At 32.6% G+C, this 17,838-nt stretch overlaps 1 protein-coding gene across 6 annotated transcripts in view; it reads left to right on the forward strand.

Moving 5' to 3' along the window:
• Positions 1-17,838, forward strand: part of Synd (protein kinase C and casein kinase substrate in neurons protein Synd) — a 56,396-nt gene that overhangs the window by 22,734 nt on the left and 15,824 nt on the right. Inside the window, exon 1 of one of the 6 annotated variants that reach the window (XM_012298482.2) lies at positions 5,058-5,267. The exons of the other annotated variants lie outside the window; for them this stretch is intronic. The gene's annotated coding sequence lies outside the window, so the exon portion shown is untranslated. Of the gene's footprint in view, positions 1-5,057; positions 5,268-17,838 lie in introns of those variants that run through there. 6 annotated transcript variants of the gene reach the window in all.

Consider the following 17,838-nt stretch of genomic DNA (forward strand, 5'->3'; position numbering starts at 1 on the left):
CATTATTATGCTATCTTGGATGACCACAGTGTTCCCAGTAAGCATTATTATGCATACATCGGCGAGCGAACAACAGAGCTGCTTTGGAAGTGACCGATGATTCATGCACTTTTATCGTGAGCAACCTCTAACACACAATTTCCATTGATAACGTTCATTAATTTTCCGAACGGAGCTGCTTTCAATAGAACGACTCATCGTTGGACTCCATTCACGAGCCGTTTTCACGCGGTGCGATCTTCCTGTACTAAAACAAAATGGGGTCACATAGAGTGCACCGTTCGGTTACAGCCGAGGTTCAAAAATTTCGATGTTAGTTGTCTCGTTGGCGATCGAAGAATGCAACCCGGGATCGCTTTCACCAGGCTCGTGTGTGTACAATCTCTCCGCCACTTCCGGAATAGCGTGCATTCTTTCCATAAGTGGTGCGTTTACGCGTGGAACTAAATTTCAAGTTTTCCTTCTCAGCATTGCCGCGATACCATCTAGAACTATCATGGTGGATCGTGAATAACGGTGTTCGCACGTTTCAATGAGATCGCGTTGTCTCGCTGTAACGTTCTACGCCTTATGCAACTTGTTTGGATTTCAAAATACGTAACGGTTTCATGGCAATCTTCTTTCGTTTCAATCTCAATGACCAAGATTCACGTTTTCTACAGCGAGAAGTACCTTGACAACAACTATGCCGCTATTTGCAAACCATTTCGTTTTAAAACAGACGCTCCTTGTGTTAAGAATGCGTCGTAGCGAAAGGTTTAAGAAGAATAAAGTGCCTTGGCTCGTTTTCGGTCATCGCGGTGGGCGGAGCTTACCGACTGTGACGTCAGAAATAAGTAAAAGGAGTGGGAAGCATCTGATGTTTGTCGTATCGTTCCATCACGAGGCTTAAAAACTTGAAATCTTCGACTTTTGGATTCCCTCGAGTGTCTTCGGTAGTTTTCGGTTCTATGGGTGGGCGGAGCTTAGTTTAATGGCGTCAGGAAGCTGAGAAAGTAAGAAAGTCTCCTTGTTTTATTCCAGGACATTTGATATTTGTCGACAGTAATCTTTATAGAGCATAATAAATTAATGTTTTCAAATTTCAAATGTCTTTGGTCATCTTCCGTCATAGCAGTGGGCGGAGCTTGACGCGACAATGATGTCACAAGCTATTTAAAAGAACGAGAGAAATTACTCAGTTCATTTCTAACGTGAGATATTTGATATCAGACGTTACAGAGCTTAGAAACAAGATTTTCGACCTTCCTCGGTTATCTTCAATTAGATTAGTGGGCGGAGTTTAACGACAGTGACGTTAAGAGACATCTAAAACTATAGAAAGACTTCTTATCTTGTTCCTAACATGAAAAAATTAATATTCTCTGACCTTTTCATTCACGAAAAAATTCGTGAAATTTAACTTATATAATTTGAACGATGGGCGGAGCCTAAAGCCGAATGACGTCAGAAATCACTCAAATTTCCATAAGGGCATCCGAACCCTTCAACGGCCGCAATTACCATGAGTTGAAGGACTGGGCGGTGCTTGACACTGGGCGGACCTTCGGAGGCGTGGCTCAGATGTCACGGACCCGGTATTTATGGTGATTAGAACAATATGCGTGCCACGTAAGATGCTATTAATACCGTGTTGTTACTTGGTGCGTGTAGTTAATTGTTCGGGAACAAAAAAGCATAATTCATGCAACAGTATCCGCGTCGACGGCGCTGTTAGGAGCGATCCGTGTCCGGGAGCAGCTGGATGGTTCAGGAATGCCGCGAGAAACGGGAGTGGATGTAACACGCGTAGCGACGCGTGCGATATTAATATCGGCGTTTACGCCGCGCATCGAGACACCGAGGCGAGCATAATTTGTGCTCGTCATTCAGACCGGGTACATCCTCATTAAGCCGATCAGACCGAGTTTGCATGCATTACCTATATGAACGTGTCGCGGGACACGGTGTTTAGCGTGACAGAACAATGTAGCTAAACGCGAATGACGGGTTTCTTTTAATCGCTTGAATTAGAGCTAGCTTTCAATTCAACAGACATCTCCGATACACAAAATGTCCATGTTCCTCCCACGCCGTGTCGATATGTAACTGCATCGTGTTCTGTTTACTTTTATCGAGTGACGGTGCACGGTGCCAAGAAATTGAATCGGGAAAGAAGAGGATGAAACAAATGCCGAAAATAAATTATACACAGGATGAAATTGCACGACGTATTTGGAGCGGCAAGCATCCCGTTCGTTCACGGCTTCCATCGAACAGTTACATAGCTTCTGTTCTGTCGATGGAACAGGACAGTTTAGTATCACATTCTACATCATTAGAAAAAACAGTTTGTGCCTTTATATTCTCATTTTTCTAAGTTTTGTGATTCATTTCTGATAATATTACAAATTTAGATGGGTATTAGTGATTACAGGACGTTTGTGGGTGATATAGAATTTCTTACATCATGGGAATTGTAGTGGGAGGAGACAAATATAGACCCCACCTGCTATGGAAGAAGTAGGGAGTAGGCTCCACCCACTGTGGAAGGAGAGGGGATAAGGTCAGCCCACTATGAGAAGAGTAAGGGATAGATTCCATCCACTATGATAAGAGTAAGGGATAAACTCCACCCACTATGGACGAAGTAAGGTGCGAACTGTACCCATTATAGGAGTAATCAAGTATAAACTCCGCCCACTATAAAAGAAGTCTGAAAGTTGATAATCTCCGTTATAGGCAAGTCTTAGAATGTAAATAGGAAATTTGAAAGAAATTGTATCGTGGTTTCTTTTTTTTTGCTTCAGGAAGGATGGGTCGGGGGATCAAAGGTAAATTCTGAGAGGAGCCTATTCTAGGCTCCACTTAATCAAGCTCCTCCCATTTCAAGTCCCTCCAACCATTCATTTATTATGTTTTATAGGAAAAAAGCAATGTAATAATCAGACTTTTAATGCGTTCTTTTATCCTAGCTTTGAGTATTTCGTATGAAGGACCGAAAGCAAGTGGGAGGAGTCTAATTTAACCTCCTCCCAAGCTTCGTCTAACTTAGACTTCCCCTACTGTCTTTAAACTTCCTGTTACAAATGGAAGAGGTAGTGTAAGGGCTCTCATCTCTCTTCCTAAGCTTTTTATCAAATGGTAAGTATAATGGAAGGAGTCTTTGATGTAGACAGGGGAGGATGGAGTTAAACAATAGTGGGGCATCTTCCCCCACTTTTTTACCGAGTACATCTATGTACAAAGATGTATCCAAAAATGCTTGCACAAAAAATGACAATTAACAACTGCAAATTATAAAATTATAAATTATTCTTAATTGTTCAGGACGTATATGAGTTTTTTTAAATGATTAACGGATGGTCTGTAGTTCCACGTTAGCAGAAGTACAAATATAGGAAAGATCTGTGAGGTAAAGTGGAAAATACCTTTCCCATAAAACCACTCTAAATTGAGGGAAGCCCGTGTTGCACGCGAGTGTACATAAATGGTCCACCATTTGTGTGCAGTATAATGATCGCCGGATTTATAACAGGATTGAACACAAATACGGCCTCTCGACCCATCAAGCCGCGCTCGACGAGGAAGCCAACCCCTTTATACGCTCCATCGGTAACTTAATCAATAGAGACAAGAAGCATGGCACGCTTTTCACATATCGTATCTAAATACTTATAAATTTATTTTTCATATAAACGAATTACCGACTATGTTCTGCTCAGAACTTATTCGAAACAGAAGTCTAATTACGGTACGATAATAGCCTAATATACTCGATACGATAGACTCTCGTTATATTGCCATATACGTAGCTATACCAATATAGACATATCAGAAGTAATTCTTTAAGTGGACAATATATTAAATTGTTTAAAAAAGTAGATCTTTGCGAAGTGTCATGTACTACGATGATTGGGACATTACCAGCGAATATGGCAATATAACGAGAGTGTAATGTACTTCTACGTTAATTGAAGGATTCCTGATTCCATTTTTTGCGTCTGGGGTCATAATTGATCCGCTGTTATGTCTCCTGACAATTACAAGCGATGTTTGATTTTCATTTGGATAATGAATGAGAACGAAGGTATTTGAGCATGATGGAAACAGAGTGAAACGTGAAGTAACCTCATCGTGAAACAAGCTTCCTAACTGCTTATGGTAACGAATTTAGCTGGCTTCGGATAAACTGACCAACATTACCCGTATTACGGCATCTGTAGCACGTTCGTGCTAGTCCACTTTGATTAGGCTTTAGTTACATTTCGCGTCGTATTGTGCAATGCTCAGCGAACACGGATTTAATTATTTAACGACTTTTATCTGCGAAAAATATATCTACTATTTATTGAAGAATGTTCACGTAGTTTGATGAAATAATTCGTTTACGAATGTTCACAATTGCAAACGAAGATATCTGATTTGATAACGTGTTATCAATTATTTATTAATTCTATAATAATACAATAAATTGCAATTATCCTAATAGGTCTACTTGTCTGACTACTTGTCTACTTTTATAAGTGTTAATGGGAATGTATTGACAATGCAATTTTCAACTTCTTCAACTTTTTATAGATTATAAAACTTGTAGTTTTTCAAACTTGAACATTTTTAATTTAATAAGTTTCATTATTTTTAGCTAGCAATTTAAACATGCATCTCGCAGCACAAAATACAAAAAATTTGTCTATTAGTGTTTAGCAAATACTTTTGCATTTACTGAAATAAAAATATCGTTCAAATCGTGCTTATTTTGAACCAGTAAATAATTTAACTTGAGTGAAGCATTTTTTGTAATCGATAGATATTTTTATTTCAATAAATGTAAAAATATTTGCTAACTAATACACAAATTTTCTGTATTTCATGTTGCTACATAATGTCCGTTTAAGGCACTAGCTAAAAATAATTAAAATCATCATCAAATCAATCAAATTAAATTAAAAATTTTCAAATTTGAAAAACAAACTTTTAGAGTTTGTCACCAGGCTTAAGAGTCCCTCACATGTTGCATCGCGTAACCTCCGTATGAATGCACCTTGCACCAAGTTCCATGCAGTGAAGCGTTCAGCAGAGGACGTCAGTTGTGTCTCGACCGTCGTACAGTGCGGATGATACGTGCACCACGTCTTTGGGACTAATTCGCGTGCGTTTATTATACACTTTGTGTTTTTTTTTGAGGACAAAAGCATGCGTGATTCAGTGTCGACAGTGATATCGTGTGGTTCATCTACGGTGTGAGTTAACAGCGTTCACGAGAGTCATTAGCCAACCATGCCAAGGTAAAGATCTTGTGTTACCGCTTGTGTGATATCGGTTTGTGAGTGAATGTGATAGATAGTTTAATCGAAAATACTTGATGGATTGCGTGTATCTACTAATATCAAAGTTTTGTAGTTTTAATTCTCTTCTGAGAAGATCATTTGTAGTGGTTTTTAGATTGAAAGCGAATTCGAACTATATTTTAGAAAACATTTGCGAAATTTAATTATATGTGCCAATAATTGTAATAAATTAATTTCATTATTTATAAATGATGCTTTGTATCTTTTGTATTAAAAGAATTTAACAAATGATTTTTGAAGAAAATTGTATAATTTCATCTTGTAGCAATAATAATATTGTACAATTTATACATTGTGTACAAAAATAGGAAAAAATGAAGTCAATTCACAAAATAACTTTTTAAATAAAAATTTCAAAATTTAATTATACTTCACTAATTATTAATTAATGTCACAATTTATAATTGATAATTTGTATCTTCTTTATTGAAATAAAAAAATTGCGTCAATTTAACAAAGAATTGTTTTAAGAAAAAAAGTGAATTCAGAAAATAAATTTTTACACAAAATTTGCAAAATTTAATTACATATCAATAATTATGTTTAACTGATATCAGTGGATAATTTATATCTTCACAATGTGATAATATGCATATTCTGAATGGAAATAATTCTCTCTACTCAGCAAGTAATTTTAACATCCAAAAATCTATATTTTTCAAGCAAACTGAAGATCAATAAAGTATCAATGGAAATATTCGTAATATCATCTACACACCCTCACACAACCTTTGACCTCAATAAAACACTAATAGCAAATAATTCGAATTGATCGATAATGACCAATAATTACAAATAATTAATTCAATCGAATCACACGGAAAAAAGGCAGCAATCAGTAATAGCAATCGTAATCCAGCATACCATACATTATTTAAAGAGAAGAATATGCGGAAGAGAAATGAACTGAAGGAAACTGATTTCTGGTTTAAAAACACTGGTGCAGCATGTGATATTAAAAGCCTGTACATGCGTGCATACGTAGTAAATGTCGGACACGGTCTAACGATTGCACGCGTGATTACGAACACACCTGTACACGTACGTTCGAGAATGAAAGAGATACGTCGGAGAGCAAAGAGATCCAGTTATCCTAGTTTTCAAAGTCGTCAAAGTTCGTCGAGATGACGAACACTTCTATAAGTCAGTAATTGGAGGACACTGGTAAAAAGAGAACAAGTGGCTGCAACTAGTTAAACTTTTGTTTCGTTAATTTCGTATGTTGTTACCTGTGCGCACGCACTTTAACTGCACGGTTCGTTGCTTCCACATACGTGTACGGTGTATACGTGTGAATACGTGCATGTATCTTGTATGCACTTAGGTGAATATCTTCTTCTTCTGCTTCTTCTTTTTTTCGGTTTTGAAATACGGATGCTAGTTACGTTCTGCACGAAAGCTCGCTCTAGATTAATCAAGGATCCGAGGAATCTTGGAAATCGTTAGTTCAGGTAGCGCGTTGCGATTCTTTTCGTTTGTAAGCAAGAGATTCTTCTGTTAGTTATCGTGCGGTTTGCGAGGTGGGAATTTTGGGACTTATGTATAGCGATTTTGGAACATTGGTAATTTTACGTTTGGGATTTGGAAATTTAGAAATTTTTGAATTCTGCGAATTTTAGAAATTTGGGGCTCAGTTATAGGGATTTTGAGATTTGGATGTATAGCAATTTTGGAATTTAGGGTTTTTTGAGACTTTGGACTTAGGAATTATGGAATTTTGGGGATTTTGAATTCTGGGGATTTTAGTAATTAGAGACTGAGTTGTAGGGATTTTAGAATTTTGGTTTTTTAGAATATTGGTAATTTTACGTTTGCGATTTGGAAATTTGGAAATTTTTGAATTCTAGGGATTTTAGGAATTTGGGGCTCTGTTATAGGGATTTTGCGATTTGTAAATATAGCAATTTTGGAATTTTGCCTTTTTTGAGATTTTGAACTTAGGAATTATGGAATTTTGAGATCTCGGGATTTTAGAAATTTGGAACTGAGTTATGGGGATTTTGGGATTTGGAGGTAGAGGAATTTTGGGATTTTGGTTTCATATTATTATCTATACAATTAGATAATAGGAATATTTTCTAAAAGATATAAGTAATATTAGAAATTAGTAATATATGTAGTAAGTAATAATATTACTATAATAAATAATTGCAATAATAATGATTACTATAGTTAATAATACTATGTTAGTAATATTACCTTTAATTAGTTAGTAACAATGATGTTACTATAATCAATCAATAGTAATAATAATAATAATTATTACAGTTAATAATAGTATGTTAGTAATATTACGTTTAATTAGTTATTAACAATGATGCTACTAAAATCAATAAATAATAATTATTACAGTTAATAGTCTTATATTAGTATTATTAAGTTCAATCAGTTACCAACGATGTTACTATAATTAAAAAATAATAATAGTAAAAATTAACAAAATATTAGAAATTAGTAATATAACTAGTAATAATAATATAAATAATATTACGTTAAGTAATAACATAATATCCGTATTTCCCAAAAAGAATAAAAACCAAAAGCATGAAAGGAACAGTGAAAGCAGTTTCTTTCCATGAATGCGAATCACTTCCTACTAAAATTTTTTTCCTGCGAACATTAAACTGAAATTCCAACAAAAGCTTGGAAAATGGATGAAAACTGCAAGCGCAGTGACACTGAGAATGGGCTTGAAGCATTCGGAGCGTAAAGGTACCGACAAATTTCAGTGGTCGCGTTTCATCTCCAGACAGTCAAGATGGTCGTCTTTCTCGTCGAGATTTCATTTTTATCAACGAACCAAATGCACAAATGCTCGTCAACTCTGATAACAATTACTAATTCGAGATAATAATTAACATTTTACGTTCCGGAGCACTTTTGTTCTTGACAAGTTGCAACTTCCCGGTTGGAAAGCTTGACGAATTTTTTTCAGGTTGTTTTCTCTTATTAATTGTCATTGTTGTATGTTTTATTGTATTTAAATATCAGGTGTATGACATTTTCAGATTTAATTAAAAATATTCATTTAAAATTCACTTTATTAAAATTATTTATTGTTTTTAAATTAAAATGATTACAATTAATTATTTACTTAAAATTCAAATTGAAATGATTAAAATTGCTCATTTATTTAAAACAAAAATTATTAAAATTATTTAAAGTTTTAATGACTAAAATTGTTTATTTACTTAAAAATTAAAATTTAAATTGATATGATTACAATTTCTCGTTCCTTTAAGATTAAAATAATAAAAATTCTGTATTTATTTAAAATAAAAATAAAAATTAAAATGACTAAAATTGTTTATTTATTAAAAATCAAAATGACTAAAATTATGTATTTACTGAAAAATGAAAATAAAAATTGATGCAAGTAAAATTGTTTATTTATTAAAATTCAAAATAACTAAAACTATGCATTAACTTAAAATAAAAATTAAACTTAAAAAGATTAAAATTGCTTATTTACTTAAAATTAAAAATGTTAAACTTGTTTATTTATAATTAAAATAAAAATAAGAATGATAGAAATGATTTATTTACATCAAAAATAAAATTTGTTAAAACTTGAAAGATATTTTACGGATGACCTTTGAGGTGGATGTACATTTTTATTTACTTCCTAGTTTCCAAGCGACGAATTCAATTCCAATAAAAATGAGTTACGTAGCTTGGATATTGATAATCATCATCATGTCTCTATTTAGCTTGTAAACAGGGTCAGATCCCTGATATAGAGGGACATTATTCTATAAACGAAGATCGGATTAAATAGTAGTTGGGAAAAGTCAAGGTTAATGACAAACGTTAGGGTGCCACGTTGCTTTGATTAAGGTTAAATTCGACTTACATCAAACTTTGACGTTATTCAATTTTATGTTGTAAATCACAGGCTATTTTTTTACCAACATATTTTACATATAGAAATAAGAAAAAGATGTAATATTAACATAAGGTTATAAACGGTTTGTTAAAAAGTTATAACAGCAATGTAAAATGACTGCAACCTGTATTAAATAAATATGAAAATTGTATTTATATAATAAGTAAGGAAAAATTGAGACACCCTGTATATACTATACACAGATGTATGTTACTATATAATATTAATTTTGTGCTGAGATAAAAAACTAATGGTTATATTGATTTTTATCTAGACTAACAATTAATGTTCATAGCAATTATTTTAGGTAGATTAATTGTTGTGTTTATATTAATTTTTTATATAGATAAACAATTAATTTCAATTAAGTTCATTTCAATTTTTATATAGCCAAGGAACTAATGTTTGTATCAATTTTTATGTAGATAAATAGTCAATGTTCATATCAATTTTTATCTAGATAAACTATTAATGTGCATATCAATTTTTGTCTAGATAAAGTAGTAATGTTTGTGTCAATTTTTATCTAGATAAATAATCAATGTCCAAATCAATTTTTATCTAGATAAAGAGTACCTGTTTATATAAATTTGTTATCTAGATAAATAATTACTATTCATATCAATTTTGTACCGAGATAAAGTTCTACATAAGAACTTTTGTATCTAGATAAATTTATATTTCATCTTCTATTTTATCTATCTCATTTTATATTTCAAATTAAATACGTAACAAATTCAAAAAATTTCTAAATCCATCTAACAATAAAAAATCCTCGAATCATAAAATCTTTCCTTATATTGCAATTTTCCGTTTCTCCGTTATTATTATTAGGCACCGTACCGTGTCGAGTACAGTTACCCTACGTCCGTAATATTCTCGACACCGAGGCAGGATCTCTTGAAAGAAAAAGAAACCTGAAGGCTGTGTCACATGTGTCTCCCTAAAAGTGGCCCGCAAAAAGAAAAAAATAGAAGAAGACCGTGGGGAACAGTTTGCGTATAGATCGCGATGAAAAGATTTGAATTCGGATCGATGTTGAAACGAGTCTTGATAAAAAAAGCCCTTTTGTTCTCTCTAGACAGCCTCTCGAATTGGAGAGGTCTGTACAGTCATGTATTGTCGCACCTACATTTTGCCAATTTTTTTCTCACTTTCGACGAATTAAAATAAACAATATCAAGTGAATGTACTCAGCAACCATTGGATACCATTGCTTATTTCATTTGATTAAATTTATTAATTGTTATATTAAATGTACTTATTAGCAATTTAATTCAATGCACTCATATGACAAGAGTGTTTATAATTTTAACTCTTCCCATCAAAATGGAAGAAAATTTAGAATTTTTCTATGAAAACCATATTTTCTATGAAAACCATTCACGTTCCTGAATTGTTCATATAAATTTTTATCTAGACAAAGAAGTTATATTTGTATAAATTTGTACCTAGATAAATAATCAATGTTCATATAAATTTTTATCTAGACAAAGAATTTATATTTGTATGAATTTTTACCTGGATAAATAATCAATGTGCATGTCAATTTTTATCTAGACAAAGAATTTATATTTTTGTATGAATTTTACCTAGATAAATAATAAATGTGCATGTCAATTTTTATCTAAATAAAGAAGTTATATTTGTACAAATTTTTATCTAGATAAATAATAAATGTACATGTCAATTTTTATCTAGTTCATATTCAGCATTTCAATTTATTGAAGTCAGCTGTGAAATATTTGAAAACTTTCAAAGATTATTCATAATTGTTTGCAAGTTAAAATAATTAATTTCTGGGGTTACCTTCCAGTATACCAAGTATGTTATTCAAATGAAACGTGACAATTAAGCTTTAAAGTTAAGAATTAAAATAAAGAAATAAAAAAAAATGGAGTAATAACTGACCTCGGATTTTTCTTTGCGGCAGCTTCGAAACAGGTCTCTGTAGGATCTGAAAGAGTCTAGGAACCACGATTCTCTAGGGAAATGAGAGTGTTTCTATAGCAACACCTTAGGCGATTCACGTTTTCAATAGCTCTTGACGGAGCGAAATAGATTGGTAAAGGTGTGAGTTCGTCGTTGAAGAAATCGTCTGATGGTATCTTTGAAGAAGGCACTTGGCGGGTCAACATACTGGACAAACGTTGCATCGCGAGAAATAGTTGTTTCTATTTGACCTAGATAACGAGCTTCATCGAGCTTGGTATTTAAGAAATTCTTAGTTTTACTTGAATCGTTGGTTCGATAACGGAATTCTGTTCGATTTGGTCATTTTAGAAACAAATGACTTTGGAACTTCGGAATGAATGAGCTTTAGATTTTTGGTGATTTAGAATAATGGGAATTTGGAATATTTGAATATTGAAAGTTTAAAATATTTAAATATTGAATATTGAATATTTCGAACAATGAAGGTTTGATGTAATGGGAACTTGGAATATTGAAAAAATTTATCAGAATTTAGAATATTGGAAATTTGAAAATTTGGAACTTAGCGTAATTTGCATTTTTGTCTACTGGAAACCTAGAGAAATCTGAATATTTAGCAATTTTTGAAACCTAGCGAAATTTGAATCTTCAAGAACTTGAAACACAGGGAAATTTGAGTCCTTGGAAAATGAGAATCTAGGGAAACTTGAGTCTTTAAAAATTTTGAATCTAGGGAAATTTGGGTCTTTGAATATTTTGAATCTAGGGAAATTTGAGTATCTAAGATCTTGAAACCTAGGGAAATTTGAATCTTTGGAAGTTTGCAATCTAGGGAGATTTGAGTCTTTAAGAATTTGGAATCTAGGGAGATTTGAGTCTTTGAGAATTTGGAATCTAGGAAAATTTGAGTTTTTAAGAATTCCGAATCTAGGGAAACTCCAATCTTCTAGAACTTGGATCCTAGGGAAATTTAAGTTTCTTGAAACTTGGGTCCTAGAGAAATTTGACGCCTGAACCTTTGAAACTTCGACAAAGTCGAATCCGCAAAAATTGAAGATTCACGCAATTTTAGAATTTTAAGAATTTCGAAATTTGAGACTTGAAACCTGACAGTTTGAGACTTTAAAGAATTAAAAATTTAGGATTTTATACCCTTGATAAACTCGGCACATTGAGACTTTGGACCTGGTAAAATTATAAATTTACCATCACGAATTTGCAGCACAAAAATATCTTATTTGCATTGAAACTCTACTTCCAACAATCCATTTTTACGTGACCTGGAGTCGGAACGAAAATAGCCGTAAGTTTGAATCGTGTAATATTACACGATCGGACGTGGCGGCGATAAGTGCAGCATATAGCTCGCATTTCTATAGTCGCGCAAAGTAAATTGCTCGTGAGGCACAATCGTCGTTTTCTTGACAACGAAAGTTGTAGTTACGTTCAGTCGAAAACGGGTCACAAAGTTATTTCCTGCTGGTCCAAAAGTACGCGACTGGGATGAGGCGAATACTTGATATAAAAGGAATTCGATACAGCGTTCAGGTCTTCGCTTCTTCCTGTGCAGTTGGCGCACGTAGTTTGCTTTTAAAGGACGTCCATTTCCTCGGTCGTTGTATTCTCAGCATTGTTCCTATCTGACACGAATTTTCTTTCCGCCTATTACGATATTACTATTCTGCAACTATACTAATATACTATAGTAATATGCTAATAATATAGTCTGCATACTGTATATGCTGTAACTATAACATTGTATTCCTACTATATTACTATACCATTATACTATCGTATCGGTATTATGTTACAAGTGTGTTACTATTATACTATTACATCAGTACTATACCATTGTATCACTATTAAATTAGAAGTATACTACTATACTTGTGTGTCACTGCTATTTCATAACTATACTGCTATACTATTATAACTATTATTACAACTACATTATTATTGTAGTACTTTATCAGTACTGTGTTATAACTATACTATTACTATGCTAATGTATCACTAATATGTAATAACTATACTACTGCTGTACTTCTGTACCACTACCATACTACTATAAATATATTACTATACTTTTGTATCAATATTATAACTATATTACTATTAACTATACATAACAATATATAATAACTTTGTTATTACTATACTAGTACTGTATTATAACCATACTACTACTGTATCACGACTATATTGTAACAATAGAATTACTATATTTGTGGACCACTGCCATGTGCTATTACTATACTTCTCCATCACTTCTATGTAGTCACTATACTACTACTATACTACTGCATCAATATTATGCAATTATAATGTGCTAGTTATATACTGAAGCATTGTGCTATAACTATAATACTGTAACACCGTCATATTGCTACTACACTATTACTATACAACTTGATGAATGTTAAGCTTCAGTAATATACTAATAATATACTGCACATATAGCTTTATTAGTACGTTGAAACTATACTATTATACCAGCACTATGTTGCAACTATACTAAGCCATCATTATATTGCAACTAAGTTATTAGTTTACTATTTCCTCATTATTATATTATTGTAATATATTAATATTGTATCGCATATACTCTGTCATTACTACATTGCAACTATACCACTGTAGCACTATTGTGTTATAACTGTAGTACTACTATACTACTGCAGCTGTATTTTGCTATTGTAATGTATCAATTATAGTGCATATACTGTATTATTATCCTGCAACTACACTACTATATTACACCTGTAGTACTACTATACTACTGCAGCTGTATTATGCTATTGTAATGTATCAATTATAGTGCATATACTGTATTATTATCCTGTAACTATACTACTATATTACACCTATAGTACTACTATACTACTGCAGCTGTATTATGCTATTGTAATGTATCAATTATAGTGCATATACTGTATTATTATCCTGTAACTATACTACTATATTACACCTATAGTACTACTATACTACTGCAGCTGTATTATGCTATTGTAATGTATCAATTATAGTGCATATACTGTATTATTATCCTGCAACTATACTACTTTACCATTACTATATTGTAACTATACTAGTATTGCATTACCACATCAGTATTATGTTACTATACTAATAATATGCTGTGTATACTGTGTATTACCATGTTGCTACTATATAGTACAGTTATATAACTGTACTAGCACTGTGTTACAACTATACTACTACTATACTTCTACTACTACTGTACTACTATACCACATGTTATAACTATATTCCTGCTATGAAACCACATCAATATTATTTTCTTATAACATCTTAATGAAAAAAGTGCATATAGTGTACTGCTACTATACTACTACTACTACTATACTGTGTCACCACATGATATAACTATATTCCTACTATGAAATAAGTATTATTTTCTTATAACATTCTAATAAAAAAGTGCATATACTGTATTACTACTATACTATTATTATACAACTATACTAACATCATATTGCTGTGCTGTTAATACGTAACTAATATATTCTTGCGCAATTATTACACTATGTATAACATAGAAGGCTACTATATTACAAATGTTCCAGTGTTCTACTCTCGAATTCTACTTTTATTACGTTACTTATCGCTATACTATTACCTTGTTATAGTTATCTATGTTAGTATAGTATTTGCACTCCACTTAACCTTGTTTTTTCTCAACCTATTTTTCAACATGTTTACATACACCTACTGTACAATTGTATTTTATGCTTTCTTAAAAAATACTCTTATCCGCACAGATTATTCACGTTTATCGCATAAACAACATGGTGGATAATTGTTTATATCTTGTTGATAAATCAACCGGAAAAAATGCTTTAATCTACCGACAACGAAATTGAATATACTCGTCTTTGTTCTCGATCGAACAACAGTTTTAATGTGTTTACTTCGGGCAAAGTACAATTGGAAGATTCCTTTTAAAATATATTTATATACGATTTTATTTACTGAATTTAATTATTGGTTATTTGGAACAAGGCTTTATATTTAAATAACATCATAGTGTGAATATTTTAGGAGCAATGACATCAAAATATAGATTACAGATTGTAACTGTTCAAAAACTCGTATGAACTTATCATATACAAATACAAATGATTAATGTACTTATTATCGTCTACAAATACAGATGATCGATGACGTTTCAATAAGCAAAACGTAAATACAAGTGTCACAATACGAAAAACATACGACAGGTGAAACGTTAAGTGGGACACGTTTTCATGAATCAAACGTCGGATTCAATTAACTGGAAATCTTTTTACAAAAGATATTTCCAAATTTTGTAAATGTTTACAAGATTTCATTTAATTGCTCGAAACTTTATTCAGCAAGAATTTGTATTTTTAATTTGTATTTATTTTTTAATGTGTTAGTTGTAATTCATATTATTTGTATTATTAGTTTATTTTCTATCTTCCTTCAATTTTAGTCAAAAACTAAACAAACAGAAGTTTTTAAAATATTTTGTTTTTCATTAATTTTAATCATTTAAAATTTTCATGTTATTAAATTTCAATAAAAAATTCTTAAACATTTTTTCTTATTCATTCTGATCATTTAATATTTGCATATCTACTTAAAATTATAATATTATTGAATTTTAATTAAAACTTCCATAAAATTTTAACTGAAATCACAATGGATGAAAATTCTCAAAAAAATGTTCAACCATATTAATTTCAACATTTTGAAGAGATGCGAATAAATAATTTGTTATAAATATACCAAGATTTATATCTAACCGTTAACCTTTACTTTAAAATAGAATATTGCGGCTATCACAGGAAGTAAAGTATTCCCACTAATAAAAATAGAAAGATGAGCTCACGTTTGCGTTCATTTACCGTACAAGCTATAAATACAGGAAAGATAAAAATAACAATGTTAGAGTCTTTAACAATTGTATCGTTATCTTTAACGAAAAGGACAAACTTCGCCATCTTGTCAACCGCGACAATTTTATCAAGTTGCCACTAGTTATTTCGTGTAGTTTTGTCGGTTCGATGCTGACGAAGACGTTAATCACGTTCATCCACGACACCCTGTATCTTATCGGCATTCTTCTATTCGCCCGTAATCGGCAGACACTCTGACGTTTTATCGGGAAAAGCAAACATGATGTCAGCGATCGAAAAAGACGACCAGCATTTTTATGTTGATCCACGATACGCCGTTTCGTTGATCGATCCCTCGATTCAACACCTCGTATTGATTAATCGACGGCTCGTATTTTTTAAGTTTCTTAAATATTTATTTATAAATCCTGGAACCGGTGATTTAACGGGTATAACGGCTCGGTGAATACGCGTACGCGTTGTTATTCCCAAGCTGGAAGCGATAATCGTGACATAAGGGGATAAAACAACCGGTGATTCATCTGAAATTGTCTGTCGTCAGCTTCTTCGTTCAGCTAGCGTTTATATAAAGGCGATGATTAATCGTCGAAGTTCGTCGCGGTTTTCCTTTGCATTACAGGGAACAGACTTTTTTACAAATTGATAGAAACATAATAATAATCACAAGGTACAATTGAATATCTCGTATAAGAAATTCTCGTTATATAGCCATCGATGATATATGACTCGACAAATTCGTATAAGTGGCCATATATTGAATTGTTGCAAGCCATGTATCCTAATCGTGTAATAATCTAACACATAAGATGCAATGCATTCAAATGTAATCCGTAAGGCTTTAACGCACGATTTTATGGTGTATGAAGCTATAACGAACGCCATTTTAGTGTATGATGCCATTACGTACGACACTGTCATGAGGGAAACCATATACACGTGGCGCGAATATCTATACACTATATGTATATCTAATGTGTGAGACCATACACACACGACCTTCATGCATGAGGCAGTGAAAATTGTGACTTCACCACAGAAGGTCATCATATGTGAAACTATGACCTTTCGTGTGAGTTTATAACGCTTAAAGCAGTAACTTGTGGCATCATAACGCACTAATCTATCTGTGAAGCTAACATACTGAAATAAACCGCTTGATACCATTATATCTATGAGGTTTTAACGCATTCACATATGATACATGAAGTTGTAATTCTATATGTTCGCGTGAGACAATAATATATTCGTATACCTAGCGTGAGGCAATAATATATTTGTATACCTAGTGTGAGGCCGTACTGTGTCGATCAATATTGTGTTGGGCCGTAATGTAAAAGTCTATAACGCGTAAGGCCATAATGAACCTCTGTCATATGTGAGAATGTAATACATGTAATTATGTGTGAGGCCGTAGAGTACCTGTCTCTATAACGTGTAAGTTTGTAATATGTAGGTATACAATGCGTGAGGCCTTAAAACATTGGTGTTAATAAGTGTTTGACGTGTGTGGCCATAATACAATGATCTGAAAGTGAGGCCGTAAACCTATGCCGCATAACTTCAAAAGGCGAGGCCATAACTTCTAGCATGTAAGATCATGAGACCACAATTCGTACGCATATAAAGCGTGAAGCAATCCACAAAACACATGCGAGACCGCGACAATTTACCGCGTAGAAATTGTTGGTTGTCAAGGTTGCCGAGATTAATATTAAATGTTCCCGCAAACAAGTTAGTTAACATAATACTATGTATAATACTTCACGTAACGATAACGCTTTAA

Source organism: Megachile rotundata, chromosome 6, assembly GCF_050947335.1.
Source record: "Megachile rotundata isolate GNS110a chromosome 6, iyMegRotu1, whole genome shotgun sequence".
Taxonomy (NCBI): Eukaryota; Metazoa; Arthropoda; class Insecta; order Hymenoptera; family Megachilidae; genus Megachile; species Megachile rotundata.